Source organism: Babylonia areolata, chromosome 14 (genome assembly GCF_041734735.1).
Source record: "Babylonia areolata isolate BAREFJ2019XMU chromosome 14, ASM4173473v1, whole genome shotgun sequence".
NCBI lineage: Eukaryota > Metazoa > Mollusca > Gastropoda > Neogastropoda > Buccinidae > Babylonia > Babylonia areolata.
Genome location: NC_134889.1, coordinates 20652589 through 20670088, shown reverse-complemented (window position 1 = coordinate 20670088; position 17500 = coordinate 20652589). Strand labels below are relative to the sequence as shown.

The following is a 17500-nucleotide window of genomic DNA, read 5'->3' as shown; positions in this document are numbered from 1 at the left end:
AGGGAGTTCGGGGGTGGGGGGTAAGGTGTAGTGTAAGAAGAGGCTTGGGGGGAGGGTTCGCGGGGGAGGGAGGGGGGCGGTGATAGGCAGAGGGTGAGTGTGTTGGGAGGGGGTTGGGAGTGGGCGGAATGGGCGAAATGGGGACAGAATAGTGACAAGCAAAAGGACACTTGATCTCGGGGTCAGTTTTCGTTTATCTCCTCTGGTCTCACTCCTTCTTATCGTGGTCTTTGGTTTATTAAAAAATGATAAAAGGCTGGCATCAATGCGCGGGCACTCACATGCACATTCACACGTACAGACATTCACACACACACACACACACACACACACACACACACACACACACACACACACACACACGAGGTAACTACTCTTGATGAGATAAACAAACATAGGCCTGTATAGAAAATACGGCAAAGGGAGCAACTGACTGCAGATAATCCGCTTCAAAACAATTCTCGGCCTGCGTCCATCCACTTACTATTATGATGTGGTTTCATGTTCACCAGTTTGAGAGATCACATAAAAACAGAATCGAAAATAGAAAAATAACTAACATTACCTCGACGTCCAACATCAGTTGTGACCCTGCAAAGTGTATGATAGTCGTGTCGGACTATGACCATTAGAACAGCAACAAATATTGCCCAAAATTGTCTGATACTTTATTTGGTCTTTAGAAACAATGGCAGTGTTGATGTCAGTGGGAAATGTTGGAAATGTTTGTAGAGATGATGAACATTGCTGCATCGTCTGCGACGGTTCTCTTAGTCGACCGGGGAAAGGGCCTTTTTAGGCTGTTATTGAAACTGGTCAAAGAGAACCTAAAATGATGTTGACTAAAGGTCAGTTTAAATTACAAAGACTAAATCAGCCATGTCGCGTTTAGTCTGCGTAAACTTCAAATCAACACACAGCACAGATCGCAGACGGAGACATATTCCTCAAGAGGAAACATGAAGATTAGCAGCAGGTGAAAATCCAATCACCGGATGAGCCCGATTCCGGAAACGCTATTTTGACCACATAGTTGCTATTTATAGCTGTGATCACACGGCTTGTGCTTACGGTTTCCAATTTAGTTTTTTTTTGTTTTCTTGATATTACACTCAGTTTTGCAAACACAATCTTTAGCGAATTTACAACAATGTTTATGCTTTGCTTTTTGACAGAGCTTGTTAATATATTTCTTCCAAAAATCCAGCGTAGTGACTGATATATACTAATAATATCAATGCAGTTACTTTGAACTCGGCTGTCATCGACCGAGTCCTAGTCGTTCATATATAGTTTTGATCCACATAGATGTATAGGGAACGGCAAGATGCAGGTTATCGACTCGTCTTCTTATAAGGCGAAACATGTCGGCTTTCACAACTTGTAGATTGTCAAGTTCCCATTTTGCTGACTGAACTCTTGAAGTTCATGACTTTTTTTTTTTTTAATAATGATTATAAACATAAGAATATATATAATACTCACATTATCATTGTTGCTGATAGCAGACGTTGTACATATCCTGACCCCATATCAAATACAAGTAAGTTCGTTAGTAGAGCAATACCTAACGAATGACTGAAAGAAGTGTCTTTGTTTTTACGTTGTTGTTTTCATGATGAAGCGTATGAACGAAAATGGGTATTAACCAGTATAAATCATGATATGAAAGGAAAATACAGACATGTTTAAAGACATGAAATCATAGACAAGAAAAGGACACTTGACCTCGGGGTCAGTTTTCGTTTATCTCCTCTGGTCTCACTCCTTCTTATCGTGGTCTTTGGTTTATTAAAAAATGATAAAAGGCTGGCATCAATGCGCGGGCACTCACATGCACATTCACACGTACAGACATTCACACACACACACACACACACACACACACACACACACACACACACACACACACACACACACCAGGTTACCACTCTTTATGAGGTAAACAAACATAGGCCTGTATAGAAAATACGGCAAAGGGAGCAACTGACTGCAGATAATCCGCTTCAAATCATTTCTCAGCCTGCGTCCATCCACTTACTATTATGATGTGGTTTCATGTTCACCAGTTTGCGAGATCACATAAAAACTGAATCGAAAATAGAAAAATAACTAACATTACCTCGACGTCCAACATCAGTTGTGACCCTGCAAAGTGTATGATAGTCGTGTCGGACTATGACCATTAGAACAGCAACAAATATTGCCCAACATTGTCTGATACTTTATTTGGTCTTTAGAAACAATGGCAGTGTTGATGTCAGTGGGAAATGTTGGAAATGTTTGTAGAGATGATGAACATTGCTGCATCGTCTGCTACGATTCTCTTAGTCGCCTTTTTAGGCTGTTATTGAAACTGGTCAAAGAGAACCTAAAATGATGTTGACTAAAGGTCAGTTTAAATTACAAAGACTAAATCAGCCATGTCGCGTTTAGTCTGCGTAAACTTCAAATCAACACACAGCACAGATCGCAGACGGAGACATATTCCTCAAGAGGAAACATGAAGATTAGCAGCAGGTGAAAATCCAATCACCGGATGAGCCCGATTCCGGAAACGCTATTTTGACCACATAGTTGCTATTTATAGCTGTGATCACACGGCTTGTGCTTACGGTTTCCAATTTAGTTTTTTTTGTTTTCTTGATATTACACTCAGTTTTGCAAACACAATCTTTAGCGAATTTACAACAATGTTTATGCTTTGCTTTTTGACAGAGCTTGTTAATATATTTCTTCCAAAAATCCAGCGTAGTGACTGATATATACTAATAATATCAATGCAGTTACTTTGAACTCGGCTGTCATGGACCGAGTCCTAGTCGTTCATATATAGTTTTGATCCACATAGATGTATAGGGAACGGCAAGATGCAGGTTATCGACTCGTCTTCTTATAAGGCGAAACATGTCGGCTTTCACAACTTGTAGATTGTCAAGTTCCCATTTTGCTGACTGAACTCTTGAAGTTCATGACTTTTTTTTTTTTTAATAATGATTATAAACATAAGAATATATATAATACTCACATTATCATTGTTGCTGATAGCAGACGTTGTACATATCCTGACCCCATATCAAATACAAGTAAGTTCGTTAGTAGAGCAATACCTAACGAATGACTGAAAGAAGTGTCTTTGTTTTTACGTTGTTGTTTTCATGATGAAGCGTATGAACGAAAATGGGTATTAACCAGTATAAATCATGATATGAAAGGAAAATACAGACATGTTTAAAGACATGAAATCATAGACAAGAAAAGGACACTTGACCTCGGGGTCAGTTTTCGTTTATCTCCTCTGGTCTCACTCCTTCTTATCGTGGTCTTTGGTTTATTAAAAAATGATAAAAGGCTGGCATCAATGCGCGGGCACTCACATGCACATTCACACGTACAGACATTCACACACACACACACACACACACACACACACACACACACACACACACACACACACCAGGTTACCACTCTTTATGAGGTAAACAAACATAGGCCTGTATAGAAAATACGGCAAAGGGAGCAACTGACTGCAGATAATCCGCTTCAAATCATTTCTCAGCCTGCGTCCATCCACTTACTATTATGATGTGGTTTCATGTTCACCAGTTTGCGAGATCACATAAAAACTGAATCGAAAATAGAAAAATAACTAACATTACCTCGACGTCCAACATCAGTTGTGACCCTGCAAAGTGTATGATAGTCGTGTCGGACTATGACCATTAGAACAGCAACAAATATTGCCCAACATTGTCTGATACTTTATTTGGTCTTTAGAAACAATGGCAGTGTTGATGTCAGTGGGAAATGTTGGAAATGTTTGTAGAGATGATGAACATTGCTGCATCGTCTGCTACGATTCTCTTAGTCGCCTTTTTAGGCTGTTATTGAAACTGGTCAAAGAGAACCTAAAATGATGTTGACTAAAGGTCAGTTTAAATTACAAAGACTAAATCAGCCATGTCGCGTTTAGTCTGCGTAAACTTCAAATCAACACACAGCACAGATCGCAGACGGCGACATATTCCTCAAGAGGAAACATGAAGATTAGCAGCAGGTGAAAATCCAATCACCGGATGAGCCCGATTCCGGAAACGCTATTTTGACCACATAGTTGCTATTTATAGCTGTGATCACACGGCTTGTGCTTACGGTTTCCAATTTAGTTTTTTTTTGTTTTCTTGATATTACACTCAGTTTTGCAAACACAATCTTTAGCGAATTTACAACAATGTTTATGCTTTGCTTTTTGACAGAGCTTGTTAATATATTTCTTCCAAAAATCCAGCGTAGTGACTGATATATACTAATAATATCAATGCAGTTACTTTGAACTCGGCTGTCATCGACCGAGTCCTAGTCGTTCATATATAGTTTTGATCCACATAGATGTATAGGGAACGGCAAGATGCAGGTTATCGACTCGTCTTCTTATAAGGCGAAACATGTCGGCTTTCACAACTTGTAGATTGTCAAGTTCCCATTTTGCTGACTGAACTCTTGAAGTTCATGACTTTTTTTTTTTTTAATAATGATTATAAACATAAGAATATATATAATACTCACATTATCATTGTTGCTGATAGCAGACGTTGTACATATCCTGACCCCATATCAAATACAAGTAAGTTCGTTAGTAGAGCAATACCTAACGAATGACTGAAAGAAGTGTCTTTGTTTTTACGTTGTTGTTTTCATGATGAAGCGTATGAACGAAAATGGGTATTAACCAGTATAAATCATGATATGAAAGGAAAATACAGACATGTTTAAAGACATGAAATCATAGACAAGAAAAGGACACTTGACCTCGGGGTCAGTTTTCGTTTATCTCCTCTGGTCTCACTCCTTCTTATCGTGGTCTTTGGTTTATTAAAAAATGATAAAAGGCTGGCATCAATGCGCGGGCACTCACATGCACATTCACACGTACAGACATTCACACACACACACACACACACACACACACACACACACACACACACACACACACACCAGGTTACCACTCTTTATGAGGTAAACAAACATAGGCCTGTATAGAAAATACGGCAAAGGGAGCAACTGACTGCAGATAATCCGCTTCAAATCATTTCTCAGCCTGCGTCCATCCACTTACTATTATGATGTGGTTTCATGTTCACCAGTTTGCGAGATCACATAAAAACTGAATCGAAAATAGAAAAATAACTAACATTACCTCGACGTCCAACATCAGTTGTGACCCTGCAAAGTGTATGATAGTCGTGTCGGACTATGACCATTAGAACAGCAACAAATATTGCCCAACATTGTCTGATACTTTATTTGGTCTTTAGAAACAATGGCAGTGTTGATGTCAGTGGGAAATGTTGGAAATGTTTGTAGAGATGATGAACATTGCTGCATCGTCTGCTACGATTCTCTTAGTCGCCTTTTTAGGCTGTTATTGAAACTGGTCAAAGAGAACCTAAAATGATGTTGACTAAAGGTCAGTTTAAATTACAAAGACTAAATCAGCCATGTCGCGTTTAGTCTGCGTAAACTTCAAATCAACACACAGCACAGATCGCAGACGGAGACATATTCCTCAAGAGGAAACATGAAGATTAGCAGCAGGTGAAAATCCAATCACCGGATGAGCCCGATTCCGGAAACGCTATTTTGACCACATAGTTGCTATTTATAGCTGTGATCACACGGCTTGTGCTTACGGTTTCCAATTTAGTTTTTTTTTGTTTTCTTGATATTACACTCAGTTTTGCAAACACAATCTTTAGCGAATTTACAACAATGTTTATGCTTTGCTTTTTGACAGAGCTTGTTAATATATTTCTTCCAAAAATCCAGCGTAGTGACTGATATATACTAATAATATCAATGCAGTTACTTTGAACTCGGCTGTCATGGACCGAGTCCTAGTCGTTCATATATAGTTTTGATCCACATAGATGTATAGGGAACGGCAAGATGCAGGTTATCGACTCGTCTTCTTATAAGGCGAAACATGTCGGCTTTCACAACTTGTAGATTGTCAAGTTCCCATTTTGCTGACTGAACTCTTGAAGTTCATGACTTTTTTTTTTTTTTAATAATGATTATAAACATAAGAATATATATAATACTCACATTATCATTGTTGCTGATAGCAGACGTTGTACATATCCTGACCCCATATCAAATACAAGTAAGTTCGTTAGTAGAGCAATACCTAACGAATGACTGAAAGAAGTGTCTTTGTTTTTACGTTGTTGTTTTCATGATGAAGCGTATGAACGAAAATGGGTATTAACCAGTATAAATCATGATATGAAAGGAAAATACAGACATGTTTAAAGACATGAAATCATAGACAAGAAAAGGACACTTGACCTCGGGGTCAGTTTTCGTTTATCTCCTCTGGTCTCACTCCTTCTTATCGTGGTCTTTGGTTTATTAAAAAATGATAAAAGGCTGGCATCAATGCGCGGGCACTCACATGCACATTCACACGTACAGACATTCACACACACACACACACACACACACACACACACACACACACACACACACACACACACCAGGTTACCACTCTTTATGAGGTAAACAAACATAGGCCTGTATAGAAAATACGGCAAAGGGAGCAACTGACTGCAGATAATCCGCTTCAAATCATTTCTCAGCCTGCGTCCATCCACTTACTATTATGATGTGGTTTCATGTTCACCAGTTTGCGAGATCACATAAAAACTGAATCGAAAATAGAAAAATAACTAACATTACCTCGACGTCCAACATCAGTTGTGACCCTGCAAAGTGTATGATAGTCGTGTCGGACTATGACCATTAGAACAGCAACAAATATTGCCCAACATTGTCTGATACTTTATTTGGTCTTTAGAAACAATGGCAGTGTTGATGTCAGTGGGAAATGTTGGAAATGTTTGTAGAGATGATGAACATTGCTGCATCGTCTGCTACGATTCTCTTAGTCGCCTTTTTAGGCTGTTATTGAAACTGGTCAAAGAGAACCTAAAATGATGTTGACTAAAGGTCAGTTTAAATTACAAAGACTAAATCAGCCATGTCGCGTTTAGTCTGCGTAAACTTCAAATCAACACACAGCACAGATCGCAGACGGAGACATATTCCTCAAGAGGAAACATGAAGATTAGCAGCAGGTGAAAATCCAATCACCGGATGAGCCCGATTCCGGAAACGCTATTTTGACCACATAGTTGCTATTTATAGCTGTGATCACACGGCTTGTGCTTACGGTTTCCAATTTAGTTTTTTTTTGTTTTCTTGATATTACACTCAGTTTTGCAAACACAATCTTTAGCGAATTTACAACAATGTTTATGCTTTGCTTTTTGACAGAGCTTGTTAATATATTTCTTCCAAAAATCCAGCGTAGTGACTGATATATACTAATAATATCAATGCAGTTACTTTGAACTCGGCTGTCATCGACCGAGTCCTAGTCGTTCATATATAGTTTTGATCCACATAGATGTATAGGGAACGGCAAGATGCAGGTTATCGACTCGTCTTCTTATAAGGCGAAACATGTCGGCTTTCACAACTTGTAGATTGTCAAGTTCCCATTTTGCTGACTGAACTCTTGAAGTTCATGACTTTTTTTTTTTTTAATAATGATTATAAACATAAGAATATATATAATACTCACATTATCATTGTTGCTGATAGCAGACGTTGTACATATCCTGACCCCATATCAAATACAAGTAAGTTCGTTAGTAGAGCAATACCTAACGAATGACTGAAAGAAGTGTCTTTGTTTTTACGTTGTTGTTTTCATGATGAAGCGTATGAACGAAAATGGGTATTAACCAGTATAAATCATGATATGAAAGGAAAATACAGACATGTTTAAAGACATGAAATCATAGACAAGAAAAGGACACTTGACCTCGGGGTCAGTTTTCGTTTATCTCCTCTGGTCTCACTCCTTCTTATCGTGGTCTTTGGTTTATTAAAAAATGATAAAAGGCTGGCATCAATGCGCGGGCACTCACATGCACATTCACACGTACAGACATTCACACACACACACACACACACACACACACACACACACACACACACACACACACCAGGTTACCACTCTTTATGAGGTAAACAAACATAGGCCTGTATAGAAAATACGGCAAAGGGAGCAACTGACTGCAGATAATCCGCTTCAAATCATTTCTCAGCCTGCGTCCATCCACTTACTATTATGATGTGGTTTCATGTTCACCAGTTTGCGAGATCACATAAAAACTGAATCGAAAATAGAAAAATAACTAACATTACCTCGACGTCCAACATCAGTTGTGACCCTGCAAAGTGTATGATAGTCGTGTCGGACTATGACCATTAGAACAGCAACAAATATTGCCCAACATTGTCTGATACTTTATTTGGTCTTTAGAAACAATGGCAGTGTTGATGTCAGTGGGAAATGTTGGAAATGTTTGTAGAGATGATGAACATTGCTGCATCGTCTGCTACGATTCTCTTAGTCGCCTTTTTAGGCTGTTATTGAAACTGGTCAAAGAGAACCTAAAATGATGTTGACTAAAGGTCAGTTTAAATTACAAAGACTAAATCAGCCATGTCGCGTTTAGTCTGCGTAAACTTCAAATCAACACACAGCACAGATCGCAGACGGAGACATATTCCTCAAGAGGAAACATGAAGATTAGCAGCAGGTGAAAATCCAATCACCGGATGAGCCCGATTCCGGAAACGCTATTTTGACCACATAGTTGCTATTTATAGCTGTGATCACACGGCTTGTGCTTACGGTTTCCAATTTAGTTTTTTTTTGTTTTCTTGATATTACACTCAGTTTTGCAAACACAATCTTTAGCGAATTTACAACAATGTTTATGCTTTGCTTTTTGACAGAGCTTGTTAATATATTTCTTCCAAAAATCCAGCGTAGTGACTGATATATACTAATAATATCAATGCAGTTACTTTGAACTCGGCTGTCATCGACCGAGTCCTAGTCGTTCATATATAGTTTTGATCCACATAGATGTATAGGGAACGGCAAGATGCAGGTTATCGACTCGTCTTCTTATAAGGCGAAACATGTCGGCTTTCACAACTTGTAGATTGTCAAGTTCCCATTTTGCTGACTGAACTCTTGAAGTTCATGACTTTTTTTTTTTTTAATAATGATTATAAACATAAGAATATATATAATACTCACATTATCATTGTTGCTGATAGCAGACGTTGTACATATCCTGACCCCATATCAAATACAAGTAAGTTCGTTAGTAGAGCAATACCTAACGAATGACTGAAAGAAGTGTCTTTGTTTTTACGTTGTTGTTTTCATGATGAAGCGTATGAACGAAAATGGGTATTAACCAGTATAAATCATGATATGAAAGGAAAATACAGACATGTTTAAAGACATGAAATCATAGACAAGAAAAGGACACTTGACCTCGGGGTCAGTTTTCGTTTATCTCCTCTGGTCTCACTCCTTCTTATCGTGGTCTTTGGTTTATTAAAAAATGATAAAAGGCTGGCATCAATGCGCGGGCACTCACATGCACATTCACACGTACAGACATTCACACACACACACACACACACACACACACACACACACACACACACCAGGTTACCACTCTTTATGAGGTAAACAAACATAGGCCTGTATAGAAAATACGGCAAAGGGAGCAACTGACTGCAGATAATCCGCTTCAAATCATTTCTCGGCCTGCGTCCATCCACTTACTATTATGATGTGGTTTCATGTTCACCAGTTTGCGAGATCACATAAAAACAGAATCGAAAATAGAAAAATAACTAACATTACCTCGACGTCCAACATCAGTTGTGACCCTGCAAAGTGTATGATAGTCGTGTCGGACTATGACCATTAGAACAGCAAATTAGGCAACTGCTTTTCCAACTGTCTGGGCTAGAATTTGAGTCTTGACCAAGTTACACCCCAACTCTCTCGACCAAGAGGGTTTTAGGACAGTCGGCATTGGGATGGTTCCCAAAGGCCAGCTAGCCCCCTAGGCTGCAGCACTTAGAGCCAGTGAAATCTTGCCTCCTAGTTTGACGGTCATAGTCCTCAACAAGAGACAACAAGAGACCAAGCTGTAAATGACTTCCTATAACAATGGACAAACCATTGATCATACAGCTCTCACTTTGCTGTTGGCCCAACTGCAAAGTATTTTGAATTATTAATACAATCTGCCGCAAGAATCAAATCGTTGACAGCGTAACAAATATTACCCAACATTGTCTCATACTTTATTTAGTCTTTATAAACAATGGGAGTGTTCATGTCAATGGGAAATGTTGCAAATGTTTGTAGAGAAATTGCTGCAGTTCGTGACAGCTAAACCCAGACACACCCGCCATACCAACGACTCTCTGTCACAGACATGGAACGGAGAATTTTAAACCACCATTAATTTTGCTTTATCTCTGTTCTGTGCTAGTCTATCTGTCTCTCCCCATCGTATTCATGGCATAGACATGGCAGTCACACTCCGCTTTTGCTCTCTCTCTCTCTCTCTCTCTCTCTCTCTCTCTCTTGTCCATCGTGGTCACATTCTTCCCTTTCTCCCTTTCGCTGTCACCCCCCCAACCCCACCCCCATCCCTCTCCCTCATCCCTCCGCATCTCTCGGCCTCCTCATTTATGTCCATTCCCTCGTCGTGATCTCCACCTCCACACCCAACTCCCTCTCTCTCCCTCCATCTCTCTCTTTCCCCCATCCGTCCTTCCACCCGCCCTCTCTCTCTCTCTATTTATTAGACTTACTGTTTTGTATTCACATTAGTATAGTATTTTTTTAACATATGCAGTGTATGCTTATGTGTATGTAAGTGTGCGTGAGAGAGAGAGAGAGAGAGAGAGAGTGTGTGTGTGTGTGTGTTCTGTGTGTTTTTTGTTTTTTGTTGTTTTTTAATGTCGATTATTAATGCCATACTTGTGCCTCTGTGTGTGTGTGTGTGTGTGTGTGTGTGTGTGTGTCTTATTTTTACCATGCTCATGCCTTTATGTAGTATAGTATTCGCATTCTATGACTTTTAGTAGCTTTGTGTATGTGTGTGTGTGTGTGTTCTGTGTGTTTTTTGTTTTTTGTTGTTGTTTTTTAATGTCGATTATTAATGCCATACTTGTGCCTCTGTGTGTGTGTGTGTGTGTGTGTGTGTGTGTGTGTGTGTGTGTGTGTGTGTGTGTGTGTGTGTGTGTCTTATTTTTACCATGCTCATGCCTTTATGTAGTATAGTATTCGCATTCTATGACTTTTAGTAGCTTTGTGTAATGCATGCAATGACAAATATAATGTAGTATTGTGTTGTGTAGACCCTGTTTCAGGGCGGGGACTGGATGAAAAAAAAAAGCGCCAGTGCTTATCTATTATCCTCGATAATAAAGAATTGGTCTTGTCTTGTCTCTCCCTCTTTACCTCACTCACTGCATCCACCTGTTCTCTCTCTCTCTCTCTCTCTCTCTCTCTCTCTCTCTCTCTCTCTCTCTCTCTCTCTCTCTCAGACCTGAGTGTGGGATTTATCTGTTCGCACCACCATAAGATACGCAATGACCTTTTCTCTGAACTCACTGTTTGTGCTCCGTCAGATGGAAGTGACCTTTCTCTGTCGAATGATTCATTCCAGACTTCCATTCTTCTTTCCCTTTTTTAAGAAGAGTTCTTGTTTTGTTTCTTGTAGGTTTTTTTGTTGCTTTGTTTTGTTTGTTTGTTTTTGTTTTTTGTTTTGTTTTGTTTAGTAGCAGGTATCTGCATGCACGCGAGCGAGCTTACGCACCTACGCACAGCACACACACACACACACACACACACACACACACACACACTGACACACACGCACATACACACACACACACACACTCTCTCTCTCTCTCTCTCTCTCTCACACACACACACACACACACACACACACACACACACACATGAGAACGTAACCAAATCGTTTGCTGTACGCTGGCCTGAAGTTTCAGTAGAGTGATGTGTAAAGTTATATGTATTGTGTATTGTTTGTGTGACTGTTTTTGTGTGTGTGTGTGTGTGTGTGTGTGCGCGCGCGCGCACGAGCCATTATTTCTTCATATCGTTTCTTGCTGCTTGAAACTAATGAAAGCGCTAGAATTAAAAAAAAAAAATCCTCCTCGGTTCGTGGACGACTTGTGACGATGGCAAGCACATTTTCTGTCGCGGGTATGGTAATGCATGGTTGGTGCACGGAAAATCCCGTCTCTTTTATCCCATCATTGTCAAGCTTCACTCGCTGTGGTATTTCCGTTGAATTCTTTTGTCATGGCTGGGTCTTTTCCCTGTCATTACATGCATGAGGGGCTTGAATTTGTGAGTCCCGTTGCAAGATCACTTCCTCTATTTTATTTGTTTGTTTGTTAACGTCCTGTTTTAGCTTCCCTAAATTCAGCAGCCTATTTCACCGACACTTTTTGTGCATGTATGAAACGATATCACCATCAGTAGATGGTGTAACCCTTTTTTCACTGGATTTCGACTCTTAAATGTTTTGTACGTTATTTCACTCAATTTCGATGCCACGGATTCAGTCACTAAACTAACGTGCATGCCACCATCTTGCTTTTTTTTTCTTTTCCTTTTTTCCGTTTCGTTTTTTGATCCCACTATGAAACCATGAAAATGTAACTAATAGGTGCAATTATTTAGGGCGTTTAATCGATGTTTCTCAGACTGTAAAGTCCTTGGTTGTGTGCTTGTTCATTTCCTCAACGGCGGGACACAACAGCCAACACGTGCACGTGCACCGAAGCCTTGGTCGTTCCAGTCACAGACACTAATATCTCATTCTGGGGAATTTTGAGCTGGTGTCTATGTTCCACTGAGTGCGCCGGAGCCTATGTTGGTATAAATTATACTTATTGGGAGAGTGACGGAGAGTTTTTGTCCGTGTATACTTCCACTCTGCCCAAACACAAATACTGAGAGACGGAGAGTTTTTGTCAGTGTATATACTTCCACTCTGCCCAAACACAAATACTTGCTTAGGTGTGTTGGGCTTTCCTCATAGTCACCCCACCCTCCACACTTTTCAAAAGCACACGCATCAGTGCTAGGTGACCGCCCGCGCATGCACGTGCGTACAAACCCATGTGAATGCCGCACCCGCTCATAATGATGTGCGGCTCTCCAGTTCTCAGCTCAGCAGTGCGTATCAATCGTACAGTTTCAGTTTCAGTAGCTCAAGGAGGCGTCACTGCGTTCGGACAAATCCTTGTACGCTACACCACATCTGCCAAGCAGATGCCTGACCAGCGGCGTAGCTCAACTCGTACAGTGACTGCGTTGATTGAAAGTTCATATACACGCGCAACTCTTTATTTCCGCCAGCCCACCCCCTCACCCTCAACCAGGCACACATTAATTAATTAACTGACTTAGCTTGACGCGGAGCGAACATTGTGGGGTGTGGGGCTGAGGGAGGGGGTGTGTGAGGGGGCCGGAGGGAGGATGAAGGGAAGCACGCGCGATAGCTACACACACACACACACACACACACACACACACACACACACACACAACAAACAAACAAACAAACAAACAAACACACACACACACACACACACACACACACACACACACACACCGCAGAAAAAAAGAGCCACATATAATAAATGTCACGTCCCCCCCTCGGGCGCAAATGTAGAACAGCTAATTAATGACAGCTGAAGATGTAAAAAAACAACAACAAAAAACAAAACAAAAAACACCCCAAAACAAAAACTCACACACATACACACACACACTCTCTCTCTCCCTATATATATTTATTTTTTTTTTTTTTTTTAATTATATGTGTGTATATATAAAGTTCCCATTCTAGGAGAACACCCACGATCCGCCTTCCTATACAACCACCACCCCCACACCCACTATGTCATATACAGCGTCTGGAGAACCCTACCTTTCCCCATTCCCCCTTCCACATTTCCCCTTCCACCCCTATTTCCATCACCACCCCCTACGCCACTCCCCCCCCACCTCCCCCCCCCCCCCCCCTCCCCCCCTCCCCCCTCCGCCTGCACTGCAGACAAGGTGTGATGACGCGGTCAGCAGGGCCACTCTCAGCACACAGTCGTCATGAATTCACGACAGTGGCATCAAATATTTAGCAAGGGAATCGAGATAACCCTTCGCGATCGATCTGTGTGTGTGTGTGTGTGTGTGTGTGTGTGTGTGTGTGCTCGCGCGTATGTGTGTATACAAGTGTGTGTGTGTGTGTGTGCTCGCGCGTATGTGTGTGTACCAGTGGTGTGTGGTGTGTGTGTGTGTGTGTGTGTGTGTGTGTGTGTGTGTGTGTGTGTTATCGTTGTTGTTGTTGCAAGGAGCCAAAAGCTTCTCATCCATATGCGTTTATTACCAAAGTTCGTCCTTTGCGGCTTCTCCATACAGAGTGTTTTGGAGATGGCCCCCCGTTTTAGACCTTGCCAGTATGCCAAGGTTCAAGTGTTCGAGATTAATTGGTTGTGGCGCTAAAAGCGCGGTGGGCTATTATGGCGACATGTGTAAGGCGCTGAGTTAGATGATTTGGAGAAGAAAAAAAAAAGGCAAGGGACAGGGTCATTCATCACACTGTCAGCTTTGCTTTAAGTGAATTCAGGCTGGTGTAAAACATCCGTGTTGCCGTGTTGGTGGCGACATGAATATAAAGAGCTACTGTGTACGCCTTCCCGCGCTGACTGTTTCACTGAGATGAAGGTAATGTAGGTCAATGGTCTGCTGTCTGTCTCTGTCAGGACAGTTTCTACTTCTTTCTCTGTGTCTGTGTACACGTGTGTGTGTGTGTGTGTGTGTGTGTGTGTGTTGACAGTTTCTAGTTCTCTCTCGCTTTCTCTCTCTCTCTCTGGACAGTTTCTAGCTCTCTCTCTCTCTCTCTCTCTCTCTCTCTCTGTGTCTCTGTTTCTCTCTCCCCCCCCTCTCTCTCTGGACAGTTTCTATCTCTCTCTCTCTCTCTCTCTCTCTCTCTCTCTCTCTCTCTGTCTGGACAGTTTCTTGCTCCCTGTCTGTCTGTCTCTGTCTCTCTCTCCCCCCTCTCTCTCTCATTTGTCACCCCCAGTCTCCTTTTTGGACCATGCTCTGTTGCCTTCTCTCTCTGTTCCTGTCATATTTTCTCTGCCGGGTATGTCTGCCTGTCTCTCTCTGTATTTTGTCTGTCACTCTCTCTCTCTCTCTCTCTCTCTCTCTCTCTCTCTCTCTCTCTCTCTCTCTCTCTCTCTCTCTCCCTCTCTCTCTCTCTCTCTCTCTCCTCCCTCTCAGTTGTCACCCAGTCCCCTTTTCTTTTCTTTTTTTTGGACAATATTTTGTTGCAATCTCTCACTGTCCCTGTCTTTTCTTCTCTGTCTGTCTGTCTGCCTGTCCCTCTCTGTGTATTTTATATGTCTCTCTCTGTATTCTCGCTCTGTCTCTGTCTCTCTCTGTATTTGTCTCTCAGTCTCTTCTGTGTATTTGTGTATCTATGTCCCCACTCTCCCTCTCGCTCATACTTGTTCACCCCAGTCTCCTGTTTGGACTTTAGTGTATACCCCTCATCTGTGGTAGGTAATTCATCAAAAGGTTGATGGGAATATGTACGCCCCCCAGTAAAAATTCATGTCTTTTTGTTTACACTACTTACAGTAAAAAAAAAATGTGTGCCTGTGTACTTGTTTGTGCACACACACACACACACACACACACACACACACACACACACACACACACACACACACATAGATGCATGCCTGCCAGCATACACACACAATCACACATGCTTGCACACATGCACACACATGCATGCACACACACATACAGTCACACACACACACACACACACACACACACACACACACACACACACACACACATTCAGACAGATAGTGTGTGTATGTGCTAATGTGACGTGCCGTGTAAGTGTGTAACTGGTTTGCTTCAACAGCAACAGCATAAAAAAAAGGTTCCTCCCACATTCCGAGGAAGAAAAGGAAAACAGGAGAGAGCCGAAACTTGTTCCTTATAGATTTGTTTGAAATATCGTTTTCAGTGCAAAAATACCTGGTTATCAGACATGAGTCAATTGAAAATACCTTTCTCTCTCCTTTCTCACCCCTTCCCGGACAACACACACACACACGTGCACGCGCGCGCATGCACACACGCACACACACACACGCACGCACACACACACACACACACACACACACACACACACATTAACATATTGCATTCTAATTGTCGCCTATTCGTTCACACACACCTCTCCCTACAAACAACTTATATTCCAGTTGGTCAGCCTATCTATCCATAGATATTATGTTATATTTGTAAGCAGTGAACAGTGACCTTTTTGTGTGTGTGTGTGTAACAGAATGCCATTGTTTTCAGACTTTCTCAGAAAGAGCATGCGAAACAACAACTCTCATTGTTGTGTTCATAGAAAACTCTTATCTATCGTTTATAATTTTTGTCTGAATAAGATATCCCCAACAACAACAACAACAAATTACATAGCAACCATTATAAACAAAATGACAGCCAAACCTTATTCCTCTCATGGATAAGAACTGCAACCAGACATAAACTGTTTTTTCTCCCCTTTCTTTTTTTTTGGGAGGGGGGGGGGGAGGGAAGGGTTATAGGGGGGTGGGGGTGGGGATTAATTCAGCTCTAGCCACAGCTGCTTGATGATCAGCACATTGAAATCATTTGTGTCACTGTGACCCACTCTGGCTTGTTTCCTATTGAGATTGTTGATGCTGTAGTCTGCTCTCTTATTGTCTTACCAGTCTTTGTCTGCATTACGGTAAATTTTATGTGCTTTGGTTTTTGATAACTAGCAGTGGTTTTGTGAGAAGCCGAGAACCTTTTCTGACAGTTGTGGTTCGGGGGGGGGGGGGGGGGGGGTTGACAAAGATATCATTTTCTCTCAAAGTGATTGTCATATCAGCGTGATTGGAATCAGCCATGGGAAAATTATGGGAATTATAAAGTGCTTTTGGGAAGGCCAAAACCTTGTTATACCTTGTTTAGACATTCTGATTTATCAAGGTGAGTCAGGAATAGTGTCCAACTAAACAATTTCAAGTTACAATGTCACACCTTGTTCTGTTGTCTAGGGGGAAAATGCGAGAGACACAGATGGAGAGAAAGAGAGTTGGGGGGTGTGGGGGTGGAGGGTTGGGGGGGGGGAGGGCGCAGCTGCAAATATTTATGATAGGTGTGTGCAAGCATAGGGTTAACAGGGATAAAAGGTGATAAAGAGTCTGCAGAAGATAATCACCTGGCCAGGTGCCAGAAAGGTATGCCAGATGCCCCACCACACCACACCACTTCTCCACACACACACACACACACACACAGGGTGAAGAGGCAGAACACCTGCTGCTTGTTCATTACACACTTCGGGTCAGAGTCTGCGAGGGGGGCGGGGGCTGGGGGTGGGGGTGGGGTCACACCTGTGCTGGTCAGTGATTGATGGAGACAGGGGGTCCACAGCATCAAGAT

General features: G+C 41.6%; 1 protein-coding gene across 1 annotated transcript in view; it reads left to right on the top strand.

Moving 5' to 3' along the window:
• Positions 1 to 17500, top strand: part of LOC143289902 (uncharacterized) — a 42565-nt gene that overhangs the window by 19375 nt on the left and 5690 nt on the right. The gene's annotated exons all lie outside the window — the stretch shown is intronic.